The following is a 15,887-nucleotide window of genomic DNA, read 5'->3' as shown; positions in this document are numbered from 1 at the left end:
TGTAAAACTGCTTTATGATGTCATAATTTATTTATAGCAGGTAATATAATTTACAACTCCATTATGTCACAATCTAATAATAATAAAAGATACAAAGTAGAAAAACATTATGTAATATAGAACTTCATTATGATGTCATAATGTGAAACTGCATTATGACATCATAATCTATTCATAGTAGGTGATAGCATTTACAACTCCATTAAGATGTCACAATCTAGTAATAACAAAAGATACAATGTAGAAATCCATTATATTTTAGTATAGAACTCTATTATGATGTCGTAATGTAAAACTGCATTAGGATGTCATAATCTATTCATGGTAGGGGATCAAATTTACAATATCATTATGATGTCACAATCTAGTAATAACAAAAGATACAATGTAGAACAGCCTTTTTATGTAATATACAACTCATTATGATGTCATAATGTGAAACTTCATTATGATGTCATAATGTATTTATAGTAGGGGGTAGAATTTACAACTCCATTATGATGTCACAATCTAGTAATAACAAAAGATACAATGTAGAACAGCATTTGTATGTAATATAGAACTCCATTATGATGTCATAACGTGAAACTGCATTATGATGTCATAATGTATTCATTGTAGTGGATAGGATTTACAACTCCATTATGATGTCACAATTTAGTAATAACAAAAGATACAATGTAGAACTTCATTATAATTTAGTATAGAACTCTGTTATGATGTCATAACGTAATGTAAAACTGCATTATGATGTCATAATCTATTCATGGTAGGGGATAGAATTTACAACTCCATTATGATGTCACAATCTTGTAATAGCAAAAGATACAATGTAGAACTTCATTATAATGTAGTATAGAACTCTATTTTGATGTCGTAATGTAAAACTGCATTATGATGTCATAATCTATTCATAGCAGGTAATAGAATTTACAACTCCATTATGATGTCAGAATCTAGTAATAACAAAAGATACAACGTAGAACAACATTATTATGTAATATAGAACTCCATTATGATGTCATAATGTGAAACTGCATTATGACGTAATAATGTATTCATAGTATGGGATAGGATTTACAACTCCATTATGATGTCAGAATCTAGTAATAACAAAAGATACAATGTAGAAAAACATTATTATGTAATATAGAACGCCATTATGATGTCATAATGTGAAACTGCATTATGATGTCATAATGTATTTATTGTAGGGGATAGGATTTACAACTCCATTATGATGTCACAATCTAGTAATAACAGAAGATACTTTGTAGAACTTCATTATAATGTAGTATAGAACTCCATTATGATGTCATAATGTAAAACTGCATTATGATGTCATAATCTATTCATAGCAGGTAATAGAATTTACAACTCCATTATGATGTCACAATCTAGTAATAACAAAAGATACAACGTAGAACAACATTATTATGTAATATAGAACTCTATTATGATGTCATAATGTAAAACTGCATTATGATGTCATAATGTATTTATAGTAGGGGGTAGAATTTACAACTCCATTATGATGTCACAATCTAGTAATAACAAAAGATACAATGTAGAACTTCATTATAATTTAGTATACAGTCGTCACTGGGACAGGTGGGGTCCTTTAAATGAAATGCAATTTCACTGTGAAACTACCCCAGAAATATTAGATTAGATAATCTGTTCTATTATTAAAATATAACTTTTATTATAGGACTTTATTTAAAATACACTAAATCACACCACCAAATGGCCCAGCACACATCAGAAAACTAGACGAACATAAACATACAAACACCCAAAGAACATACAGGACAGGGGATAGGTATATCACCTTATCGTGGTGATCCGCTATACCGATGTTAATTACCGTTCCCTTAATAGATTTACAGGTACGGTTATATTGCTATTTATACAGTGGTAATAACGGTATAAATTTTATTTCAGAAGGCTAAGGATGATAGACAAATAATATTTAATCGACGTGTTTCTACGGCCCTGATGTAATAAGTGAGCCGATTCATCAGGATCAAGACAAATAGCCTCTGTCTTTTGTACTCAAATGCCCCAAATGAAGAATGGTAATCTAATATTTCTGGGGTACTTTCACAGTGAAATTATAATTTAGTATAGAACTATATTAGGATGTCATAATGTAATGTAAAACTGCATTATGATGTCATAATCTATTCATGGTAGGGGATAGTATTTAAAACTGCATTATGATGTCACAAATTAGTAATAACAAAAGATGCAACGTAGAACTTCATTATATTGTAATATAGAGCTTCATTATGATGTCATCATGTAATGTAAAACTGCATTATGATGTCATAATCTATTCATGGTAGGGGATAGAATTTACAACTCCATTATGATGTCACAATCTAGTACTATTAAAGGATACAACGTAGAACAACATTATTATGTAATATAGAACTCCATTATGATGTCATAATGTAAAACTGCATTATGATGTCATCATGTATTTATAGTAGGGGATAGAATTTACAACTGCATTATGATGTCACAATCTAGTAATAACAAAAGATACAACATAGAACAACATTATTATGTAATATAGAACTCCATGATGATGTCATAATATTAAACTGCATTATGACGTCATAATGTATTCATAGTAGGGGATAGAATTTACAACACCATTATGATGTCAGAATATAGTAATAACAAAAGATGTAATGTAGAACTTCATTATAATGTAGTATAGAACTCTATTATGATGTCATAATGTAAAACTGCATTATGATGTCATAATGTGAAACTGCATTATGATGTCATAATGTATTTATTGTAGGGGATAGGATTTACAACTCCATTATGATGTCACAATCTAGTAATAACAGAAGATACTTTGTAGAACTCCATTATAATGTAGTATAGAACTCCATTATGATGTCATAATGTAAAACTGCATTATGATGTCATAATCTATTCATAGCAGGTAATAGAATTTACAACTCCATTATGATGTCACAATCTAGTAATAACAAAAGATACAACGTAGAACAACATTATTATGTAATATAGAACTCTATTATGATGTCATAATGTAAAACTGCATTATGATGTCATAATGTATTTATAGTAGGGGGTAGAATTTACAACTCCATTATGATGTCACAATCTAGTAATAACAAAAGATACAATGTAGAACTTCATTATAATTTAGTATACAGTCGTCACTGGGACAGGTGGGGTCCTTTAAATGAAATACAATTTCACTGTGAAAGTACCCCAGAAATATTAGATTAGATAATCTGTTCTATTATTAAAATATAACTTTTATTATAGGACTTTATTTAAAATACACTAAATCACACCACCAAATGGCCCAGCACACATCAGAAAACTAGACGAACATAAACATACAAACACCCAAAGAACATACAGGACAGGGGATAGGTATATCACCTTATCGTGGTGATCCGCTATACCGATGTTAATTACCGTTCCCTTAATAGATTTACAGGTACGGTTATATTGCTATTTATACAGTGGTAATAACGGTATAAATTTTATTTCAGAAGGCTAAGGATGATAGACAAATAATATTTAATCGACGTGTTTCTACGGCCCTGATGTAATAAGTGAGCCGATTCATCAGGATCAAGACAAATAGCCTCTGTCTTTTGTACTCAAATGCCCCAAATGAAGAATGGTAATCTAATATTTCTGGGGTACTTTCACAGTGAAATTATAATTTAGTATAGAACTATATTAGGATGTCATAATGTAATGTAAAACTGCATTATGATGTCATAATCTATTCATGGTAGGGGATAGTATTTAAAACTGCATTATGATGTCACAAATTAGTAATAACAAAAGATGCAACGTAGAACTTCATTATATTGTAATATAGAGCTCCATTATGATGTCATCATGTAATGTAAAACTGCATTATGATGTCATAATCTATTCATGGTAGGGGATAGAATTTACAACTCCATTATGATGTCACAATCTAGTACTATTAAAGGATACAACGTAGAACAACATTATTATGTAATATAGAACTCCATTATGATGTCATAATGTAAAACTGCATTATGATGTCATCATGTATTTATAGTAGGGGATAGAATTTACAACTGCATTATGATGTCACAATCTAGTAATAACAAAAGATACAACATAGAACAACATTATTATGTAATATAGAACTCCATTATGATGTCATAATATTAAACTGCATTATGACGTCATAATGTATTCATAGTAGGGGATAGAATTTACAACACCATTATGATTTCAGAATCTAGTAATAACAAAAGATGTAATGTAGAACTTCATTATAATGTAGTATAGAACTCTATTATGATGTCATAATGTAAAACTGCATTATGATGTCATAATCTATTCATAGCAAGTAATAGAATTTACAACTCCATTATGATATCACAATCTAGTAATAACAAAAGATGCAACGTAGAACAACACTACTTTGTAATATAGAACTCCATTATGATGTCATAATGTAAAACTGCATTATGATGTCATAATCTATTCATGGTAGGGGATAGAATTTACAATATCATTATGATGTCACAATCTAGTAATAACAAAAAATACAACGTAGAACAGCATTTTTATGTAATATAGAACTCCATTATGATGTCATAATGTGAAACTTCATTATATGTCATAATGTATTTATTGTAGGGGATAGGATTTACAACTCCATTATGATGTCACAATCTAGTAATAACAGAAGATACTTTGTAGAACTTCATTATAATATAATATAGAACTCCATTATGATGTCATAATGTAAAACTGCATTATGATGTCATAATGTATTTATAGTAGGGGGTAGAATTTACAACTGCATTATGATGTCACAATCTAGTAATAACAAAAGATACAATGTAGAACTTCATTATAATTTAGTATAGAACTATATTAGGATGTCATAATGTAATGTAAAACTGCATTAAGATGTCATAATCTATTCATGGTAGGGGATAGTATTTAAAACTCCATTATGATGTCACAAATTAGTAATAACAAAAGATACAACATACAACTTAATGATAATGTAATATAGAACTCCATTATGTCATAATGTAAAACTGCATTATGATGTCATAATCTGTTCATGGTAGGGGATAGAATTTACAACTCCATTATGATGTCACAATCTAGTAATAACAAAAGATACAACATAATTATAATGTAATATAGAACTCTATTATGATGTCATAATGTAAAACTGCATTATGATGTCATAATGTTTTTATAGTAGGGGATAGTATTTACAACTTCATTATGATGTCGCAATCTAAGATACAACGTAGAACAACATTATTATGTAATATAGAACGCCATTATGATCTCATAATGTGAAACTGCATTATGACGTAATAATGTATTCATAGTAGGGGATAGGATTTACAACTCCATTATGATGTCAGAATCTAGTAATAACAAAAGATACAATGTAGAAAAACATTATGTAATATAGAACGCCATTATGATGTCATAATGTAAGACTGCATTATGATGTCATAATGTATTTATGGCAGGGGATTGAATTTACAACTCCATTATGATGTCACAATCTAGTAATAACAAAAGATACAATGTAGAACTTCATTATAATGTAGTATAGAACTCCATTATGATGTCATAATGTAAAACTGCTTTATGATGTCATAATTTATTTATAGCAGGTAATATAATTTACAACTCCATAATGTCACAATCTAATAATAATAAAAGATACAAAGTAGAAAAACATTATGTAATATAGAACTTCATTATGATGTCATAATGTGAAACTGCATTATGACATCATAATCTATTCATAGTAGGGGATAGCATTTACAACTCCATTATGATGTCACAATCTAGTAATAACAAAAGATACAATGTAGAAATCCATTATATTTTAGTATAGAACTCTATTATGATGTCGTAATGTAAAACTGCATTAGGATGTCATAATCTATTCATGGTAGGGGATCAAATTTACAATATCATTATGATGTCACAATCTAGTAATAACAAAAGATACAATGTAGAACAGCCTTTTTTATGTAATATAGAACTCATTATGATGTCATAATGTGAAACTTCATTATGATATCATAATGTATTTATAGTAGGGGGTAGAATTTACAACTCCATTATGATGTCACAATCTAGTAATAACAAAAGATACAATGTAGAACAGCATTTTTATGTAATATAGAACTCCATTATGATGTCATAACGTGAAACTGCATTATGATGTCATAATGTATTCATTGTAGTGGATAGGATTTACAACTCCATTATGATGTCACAATTTAGTAATAACAAAAGATACAATGTAGAACTTCATTATAATTTAGTATAGAACTCTGTTATGATGTCATAACGTAATGTAAAACTGCATTATGATGTCATAATCTATTCATGGTAGGGGATAGAATTTACAACTCCATTATGATGTCACAATCTTGTAATAGCAAAAGATACAATGTAGAACTTCATTATAATGTAGTATAGAACTCTATTTTGATGTCGTAATGTAAAACTGCGTTATGATGTCATAATCTATTCATAGCAGGTAATAGAATTTACAACTCCATTATGATGTCAGAATCTAGTAATAACAAAAGATACAACGTAGAACAACATTATTATGTAATATAGAACTCCATTATGATGTCATAATGTGAAACTGCATTATGATGTCATAATGTATTTATAGTAGGGGGTAGAATTTACAACTGCATTATGATGTCACAATCTAGTAATAACAAAAGATACAATGTAGAACTTCATTATAATATAATATAGAACTCCATTATGATGTCATAATGTAAAACTGCATTATGATGTCATAATGTATTTATAGTAGGGGGTAGAATTTACAACTGCATTATGATGTCACAATCTAGTAATAACAAAAGATACAATGTAGAACTTCATTATAATTTAGTATAGAACTATATTAGGATGTCATAATGTAATGTAAAACTGCATTAAGATGTCATAATCTATTCATGGTAGGGGATAGTATTTAAAACTCCATTATGATGTCACAAATTAGTAATAACAAAAGATACAACATACAACTTAATGATAATGTAATATAGAACTCCATTATGTCATAATGTAAAACTGCATTATGATGTCATAATCTGTTCATGGTAGGGGATAGAATTTACAACTCCATTATGATGTCACAATCTAGTAATAACAAAAGATACAACATAATTATAATGTAATATAGAACTCTATTATGATGTCATAATGTAAAACTGCATTATGATGTCATAATGTTTTTATAGTAGGGGATAGAATTTACAACTTCATTATGATGTCGCAATCTAAGATACAACGTAGAACAACATTATTATGTAATATAGAACGCCATTATGATGTCATAATGTGAAACTGCATTATGACGTAATAATGTATTCATAGTATGGGATAGGATTTACAACTCCATTATGATGTCAGAATCTAGTAATAACAAAAGATACAATGTAGAAAAACATTATTATGTAATATAGAACGCCATTATGATGTCATAATGTGAAACTGCATTATGATGTCATAATGTATTTATTGTAGGGGATAGGATTTACAACTCCATTATGATGTCACAATCTAGTAATAACAGAAGATACTTTGTAGAACTTCATTATAATGTAGTATAGAACTCCATTATGATGTCATAATGTAAAACTGCATTATGATGTCATAATCTATTCATAGCAGATAATAGAATTTACAACTCCATTATGATGTCACAATCTAGTAATAACAAAAGATACAACGTAGAACAACATTATTATGTAATATAGAACTCTATTATGATGTCATAATGTAAAACTGCATTATGATGTCATAATGTATTTATAGTAGGGGGTAGAATTTACAACTCCATTATGATGTCACAATCTAGTAATAACAAAAGATACAATGTAGAACTTCATTATAATTTAGTATACAGTCGTCACTGGGACAGGTGGGGTCCTTTAAATGAAATACAATTTCACTGTGAAACTACCCCAGAAATATTAGATTAGATAATCTGTTCTATTATTAAAATATAACTTTTATTATAGGACTTTATTTAAAATACACTAAATCACACCACCAAATCGCCCAGCACACATCAGAAAACTAGACGAACATAAACATACAAACACCCAAAGAACATACAGGACAGGGGATAGGTATATCACCTTATCGTGGTGATCCGCTATACCGATGTTAATTACCGTTCCCTTAATAGATTTACAGGTACGGTTATATTGCTATTTATACAGTGGTAATAACGGTATAAATTTTATTTCAGAAGGCTAAGGATGATAGACAAATAATATTTAATCGACGTGTTTCTACGGCCCTGATGTAATAAGTGAGCCGATTCATCAGGATCAAGACAAATAGCCTCTGTCTTTTGTACTCAAATGCCCCAAATGAAGAATGGTAATCTAATATTTCTGGGGTACTTTCACAGTGAAATTATAATTTAGTATAGAACTATATTAGGATGTCATAATGTAATGTAAAACTGCATTATGATGTCATAATCTATTCATGGTAGGGGATAGAATTTACAACTCCATTATGATGTCACAATCTAGTACTATTAAAGGATACAACGTAGAACAACATTATTATGTAATATAGAACTCCATTATGATGTCATAATGTAAAACTGCATTATGATGTCATCATGTATTTATAGTAGGGGATAGAATTTACAACTGCATTATGATGTCACAATCTAGTAATAACAAAAGATACAACATAGAACAACATTATTATGTAATATAGAACTCCATTATGATGTCATAATATTAAACTGCATTATGACGTCATAATGTATTCATAGTAGGGGATAGAATTTACAACACCATTATGATGTCAGAATATAGTAATAACAAAAGATGTAATGTAGAACTTCATTATAATGTAGTATAGAACTCTATTATGATGTCATAATGTAAAACTGCATTATGATGTCATAATCTATTCATAGCAAGTAATAGAATTTACAACTCCATTATGATATCACAATCTAGTAATAACAAAAGATGCAACGTAGAACAACACTACTTTGTAATATAGAACTCCATTATGATGTCATAATGTAAAACTGCTTATGATGTCATAATCTATTCATGGTAGGGGATAGAATTTACAATATCATTATGATGTCACAATCTAGTAATAACAAAAAATACAACGTAGAACAGCATTTTTATGTAATATAGAACTCCATTATGATGTCATAATGTGAAACTTCATTATGATGTCATAATGTATTTATTGTAGGGGATAGGATTTACAACTCCATTATGATGTCACAATCTAGTAATAACAGAAGATACTTTGTAGAACTTCATTATAATATAATATAGAACTCCATTATGATGTCATAATGTAAAACTGCATTATGATGTCATAATGTATTTATAGTAGGGGGTAGAATTTACAACTGCATTATGATGTCACAATCTAGTAATAACAAAAGATACAATGTAGAACTTCATTATAATTTAGTATAGAACTATATTAGGATGTCATAATGTAATGTAAAACTGCATTAAGATGTCATAATCTATTCATGGTAGGGGATAGTATTTAAAACTCCATTATGATGTCACAAATTAGTAATAACAAAAGATACAACATACAACTTAATGATAATGTAATATAGAACTCCATTATGATGTCATAATGTAAAACTGCATTATGATGTCATAATCTGTTCATGGTAGGGGATAGAATTTACAACTCCATTATGATGTCACAATCTAGTAATAACAAAAGATACAACATAATTATAATGTAATATAGAACTCTATTATGATGTCATAATGTAAAACTGCATTATGATGTCATAATGTTTTTATAGTAGGGGATAGAATTTACAACTTCATTATGATGTCGCAATCTAGTAGTAACAAAAGATACAACGTTGAACAACATTATTATGTAATATAGAACGCCATTATGATGTCATAATGTGAAACTGCATTATGACGTAATAATGTATTCATAGTAGGGGATAGGATTTACAACTCCATTATGATGTCAGAATCTAGTAATAACAAAAGATACAATGTAGAAAAACATTATTATGTAATATAGAACGCCATTATGATGTCATAATGTAAAACTGCATTATGATGTCATAATGTATTTATGGCAGGGGATTGAATTTACAACTCCATTATGATGTCACAATCTAGTAATAACAAAAGATACAATGTAGAACTTCATTATAATGTAGTATAGAACTCCATTATGATGTCATAATGTAAAACTGCTTTATGATGTCATAATTTATTTATAGCAGGTAATATAATTTACAACTCCATTATGTCACAATCTAATAATAATAAAAGATACAAAGTAGAAAAACATTATGTAATATAGAACTTCATTATGATGTCATAATGTGAAACTGCATTATGACATCATAATCTATTCATAGTAGGTGATAGCATTTACAACTCCATTAAGATGTCACAATCTAGTAATAACAAAAGATACAATGTAGAAATCCATTATATTTTAGTATAGAACTCTATTATGATGTCGTAATGTAAAACTGCATTAGGATGTCATAATCTATTCATGGTAGGGGATCAAATTTACAATATCATTATGATGTCACAATCTAGTAATAACAAAAGATACAATGTAGAACAGCCTTTTTATGTAATATACAACTCATTATGATGTCATAATGTGAAACTTCATTATGATGTCATAATGTATTTATAGTAGGGGGTAGAATTTACAACTCCATTATGATGTCACAATCTAGTAATAACAAAAGATACAATGTAGAACAGCATTTGTATGTAATATAGAACTCCATTATGATGTCATAACGTGAAACTGCATTATGATGTCATAATGTATTCATTGTAGTGGATAGGATTTACAACTCCATTATGATGTCACAATTTAGTAATAACAAAAGATACAATGTAGAACTTCATTATAATTTAGTATAGAACTCTGTTATGATGTCATAACGTAATGTAAAACTGCATTATGATGTCATAATCTATTCATGGTAGGGGATAGAATTTACAACTCCATTATGATGTCACAATCTTGTAATAGCAAAAGATACAATGTAGAACTTCATTATAATGTAGTATAGAACTCTATTTTGATGTCGTAATGTAAAACTGCATTATGATGTCATAATCTATTCATAGCAGGTAATAGAATTTACAACTCCATTATGATGTCAGAATCTAGTAATAACAAAAGATACAACGTAGAACAACATTATTATGTAATATAGAACTCCATTATGATGTCATAATGTGAAACTGCATTATGACGTAATAATGTATTCATAGTATGGGATAGGATTTACAACTCCATTATGATGTCAGAATCTAGTAATAACAAAAGATACAATGTAGAAAAACATTATTATGTAATATAGAACGCCATTATGATGTCATAATGTGAAACTGCATTATGATGTCATAATGTATTTATTGTAGGGGATAGGATTTACAACTCCATTATGATGTCACAATCTAGTAATAACAGAAGATACTTTGTAGAACTTCATTATAATGTAGTATAGAACTCCATTATGATGTCATAATGTAAAACTGCATTATGATGTCATAATCTATTCATAGCAGGTAATAGAATTTACAACTCCATTATGATGTCACAATCTAGTAATAACAAAAGATACAACGTAGAACAACATTATTATATAATATAGAACTCTATTATGATGTCATAATGTAAAACTGCATTATGATGTCACAATCTAGTAATAACAAAAGATACAATGTAGAACTTCATTATAATTTAGTATACAGTCGTCACTGGGACAGGTGGGGTCCTTTAAATGAAATACAATTTCACTGTGAAAGTACCCCAGAAATATTAGATTAGATAATCTGTTCTATTAATAAAATATAACTTTTTTTATAGGACTTTATTTAAAATACACTAAATCACACCACCAAATGGCCCAGCACACATCAGAAAACTAGACGAACATAAACATACAAACACCCAAAGAACATACAGGACAGGGGATAGGTATATCACCTTATCGTGGTGATCCGCTATACCGATGTTAATTACCGTTCCCTTAATAGATTTACAGGTACGGTTATATTGCTATTTATACAGTGGTAATAACGGTATAAATTTTATTTCAGAAGGCTAAGGATGATAGACAAATAATATTTAATCGACGTGTTTCTACGGCCCTGATGTAATAAGTGAGCCGATTCATCAGGATCAAGACAAATAGCCTCTGTCTTTTGTACTCAAATGCCCCAAATGAAGAATGGTAATCTAATATTTCTGGGGTACTTTCACAGTGAAATTATAATTTAGTATAGAACTATATTAGGATGTCATAATGTAATGTAAAACTGCATTATGATGTCATAATCTATTCATGGTAGGGGATAGTATTTAAAACTGCATTATGATGTCACAAATTAGTAATAAGAAAAGATGCAACGTAGAACTTCATTATATTGTAATATAGAGCTCCATTATGATGTCATCATGTAATGTAAAACTGCATTATGATGTCATAATCTATTCATGATAGGGGATAGAATTTACAACTCCATTATGATGTCACAATCTAGTACTATTAAAGGATACAACGTAGAACAACATTATTATGTAATATAGAACTCCATTATGATGTCATAATGTAAAACTGCATTATGATGTCATCATGTATTTATAGTAGGGGATAGAATTTACAACTGCATTATGATGTCACAATCTAGTAATAACAAAAGATACAACATAGAACAACATTATTATGTAATATAGAACTCCATTATGATGTCATAATATTAAACTGCATTATGACGTCATAATGTATTCATAGTAGGGGATAGAATTTACAACACCATTATGATTTCAGAATCTAGTAATAACAAAAGATGTAATGTAGAACTTCATTATAATGTAGTATAGAACTCTATTATGATGTCATAATGTAAAACTGCATTATGATGTCATAATCTATTCATAGCAAGTAATAGAATTTACAACTCCATTATGATATCACAATCTAGTAATAACAAAAGATGCAACGTAGAACAACACTACTTTGTAATATAGAACTCCATTATGATGTCATAATGTAAAACTGCATTATGATGTCATAATCTATTCATGGTAGGGGATAGAATTTACAATATCATTATGATGTCACAATCTAGTAATAACAAAAAATACAACGTAGAACAGCATTTTTATGTAATATAGAACTCCATTATGATGTCATAATGTGAAACTTCATTATATGTCATAATGTATTTATTGTAGGGGATAGGATTTACAACTCCATTATGATGTCACAATCTAGTAATAACAGAAGATACTTTGTAGAACTTCATTATAATATAATATAGAACTCCATTATGATGTCATAATGTAAAACTGCATTATGATGTCATAATCTATTCATAGCAGGTAATAGAATTTACAACTCCATTATGATGTCACAATCTAGTAATAACAAAAGATACAATGTAGAACTTCATTATAATTTAGTATAGAACTATATTAGGATGTCATAATGTAATGTAAAACTGCATTAAGATGTCATAATCTATTCATGGTAGGGGATAGTATTTAAAACTCCATTATGATGTCACAAATTAGTAATAACAAAAGATACAACATACAACTTAATGATAATGTAATATAGAACTCCATTATGATGTCATAATGTAAAACTGCATTATGATGTCATAATCTGTTCATGGTAGGGGATAGAATTTACAACTCCATTATGATGTCACAATCTAGTAATAACAAAAGATACAACATAATTATAATGTAATATAGAACTCTATTATGATGTCATAATGTAAAACTGCATTATGATGTCATAATGTTTTTATAGTAGGGGATAGAATTTACAACTTCATTATGATGTCGCAATCTAGTAGTAACAAAAGATACAACGTTGAACAACATTATTATGTAATATAGAACGCCATTATGATGTCATAATGTGAAACTGCATTATGACGTAATAATGTATTCATAGTAGGGGATAGGATTTACAACTCCATTATGATGTCAGAATCTAGTAATAACAAAAGATACAATGTAGAAAAACATTATTATGTAATATAGAACGCCATTATGATGTCATAATGTAAAACTGCATTATGATGTCATAATGTATTTATGGCAGGGGATTGAATTTACAACTCCATTATGATGTCACAATCTAGTAATAACAAAAGATACAATGTAGAACTTCATTATAATGTAGTATAGAACTCCATTATGATGTCATAATGTAAAACTGCTTTATGATGTCATAATTTATTTATAGCAGGTAATATAATTTACAACTCCATTATGTCACAATCTAATAATAATAAAAGATACAAAGTAGAAAAACATTATGTAATATAGAACTTCATTATGATGTCATAATGTGAAACTGCATTATGACATCATAATCTATTCATAGTAGGTGATAGCATTTACAACTCCATTAAGATGTCACAATCTAGTAATAACAAAAGATACAATGTAGAAATCCATTATATTTTAGTATAGAACTCTATTATGATGTCGTAATGTAAAACTGCATTAGGATGTCATAATCTATTCATGGTAGGGGATCAAATTTACAATATCATTATGATGTCACAATCTAGTAATAACAAAAGATACAATGTAGAACAGCCTTTTTATGTAATATACAACTCATTATGATGTCATAATGTGAAACTTCATTATGATGTCATAATGTATTTATAGTAGGGGGTAGAATTTACAACTCCATTATGATGTCACAATCTAGTAATAACAAAAGATACAATGTAGAACAGCATTTGTATGTAATATAGAACTCCATTATGATGTCATAACGTGAAACTGCATTATGATGTCATAATGTATTCATTGTAGTGGATAGGATTTACAACTCCATTATGATGTCACAATTTAGTAATAACAAAAGATACAATGTAGAACTTCATTATAATTTAGTATAGAACTCTGTTATGATGTCATAACGTAATGTAAAACTGCATTATGATGTCATAATCTATTCATGGTAGGGGATAGAATTTACAACTCCATTATGATGTCACAATCTTGTAATAGCAAAAGATACAATGTAGAACTTCATTATAATGTAGTATAGAACTCTATTTTGATGTCGTAATGTAAAACTGCATTATGATGTCATAATCTATTCATAGCAGGTAATAGAATTTACAACTCCATTATGATGTCAGAATCTAGTAATAACAAAAGATACAACGTAGAACAACATTATTATGTAATATAGAACTCCATTATGATGTCATAATGTGAAACTGCATTATGACGTAATAATGTATTCATAGTATGGGATAGGATTTACAACTCCATTATGATGTCAGAATCTAGTAATAACAAAAGATACAATGTAGAAAAACATTATTATGTAATATAGAACGCCATTATGATGTCATAATGTGAAACTGCATTATGATGTCATAATGTATTTATTGTACGGGATAGGATTTACAACTCCATTATGATGTCACAATCTAGTAATAACAGAAGATACTTTGTAGAACTTCATTATAATGTAGTATAGAACTCCATTATGATGTCATAATGTAAAACTGCATTATGATGTCATAATCTATTCATAGCAGGTAATAGAATTTACAACTCCATTATGATGTCACAATCTAGTAATAACAAAAGATACAACGTAGAACAACATTATTATATAATATAGAACTCTATTATGATGTCATAATGTAAAACTGCATTATGATGTCACAATCTAGTAATAACAAAAGATACAATGTAGAACTTCATTATAATTTAGTATACAGTCGTCACTGGGACAGGTGGGGTCCTTTAAA

Source organism: Eleutherodactylus coqui, unplaced genomic scaffold (genome assembly GCF_035609145.1).
Source record: "Eleutherodactylus coqui strain aEleCoq1 unplaced genomic scaffold, aEleCoq1.hap1 HAP1_SCAFFOLD_24, whole genome shotgun sequence".
Taxonomy (NCBI): domain Eukaryota; kingdom Metazoa; phylum Chordata; class Amphibia; order Anura; family Eleutherodactylidae; genus Eleutherodactylus; species Eleutherodactylus coqui.
Note: the sequence above shows the minus strand (reverse complement) of the source record.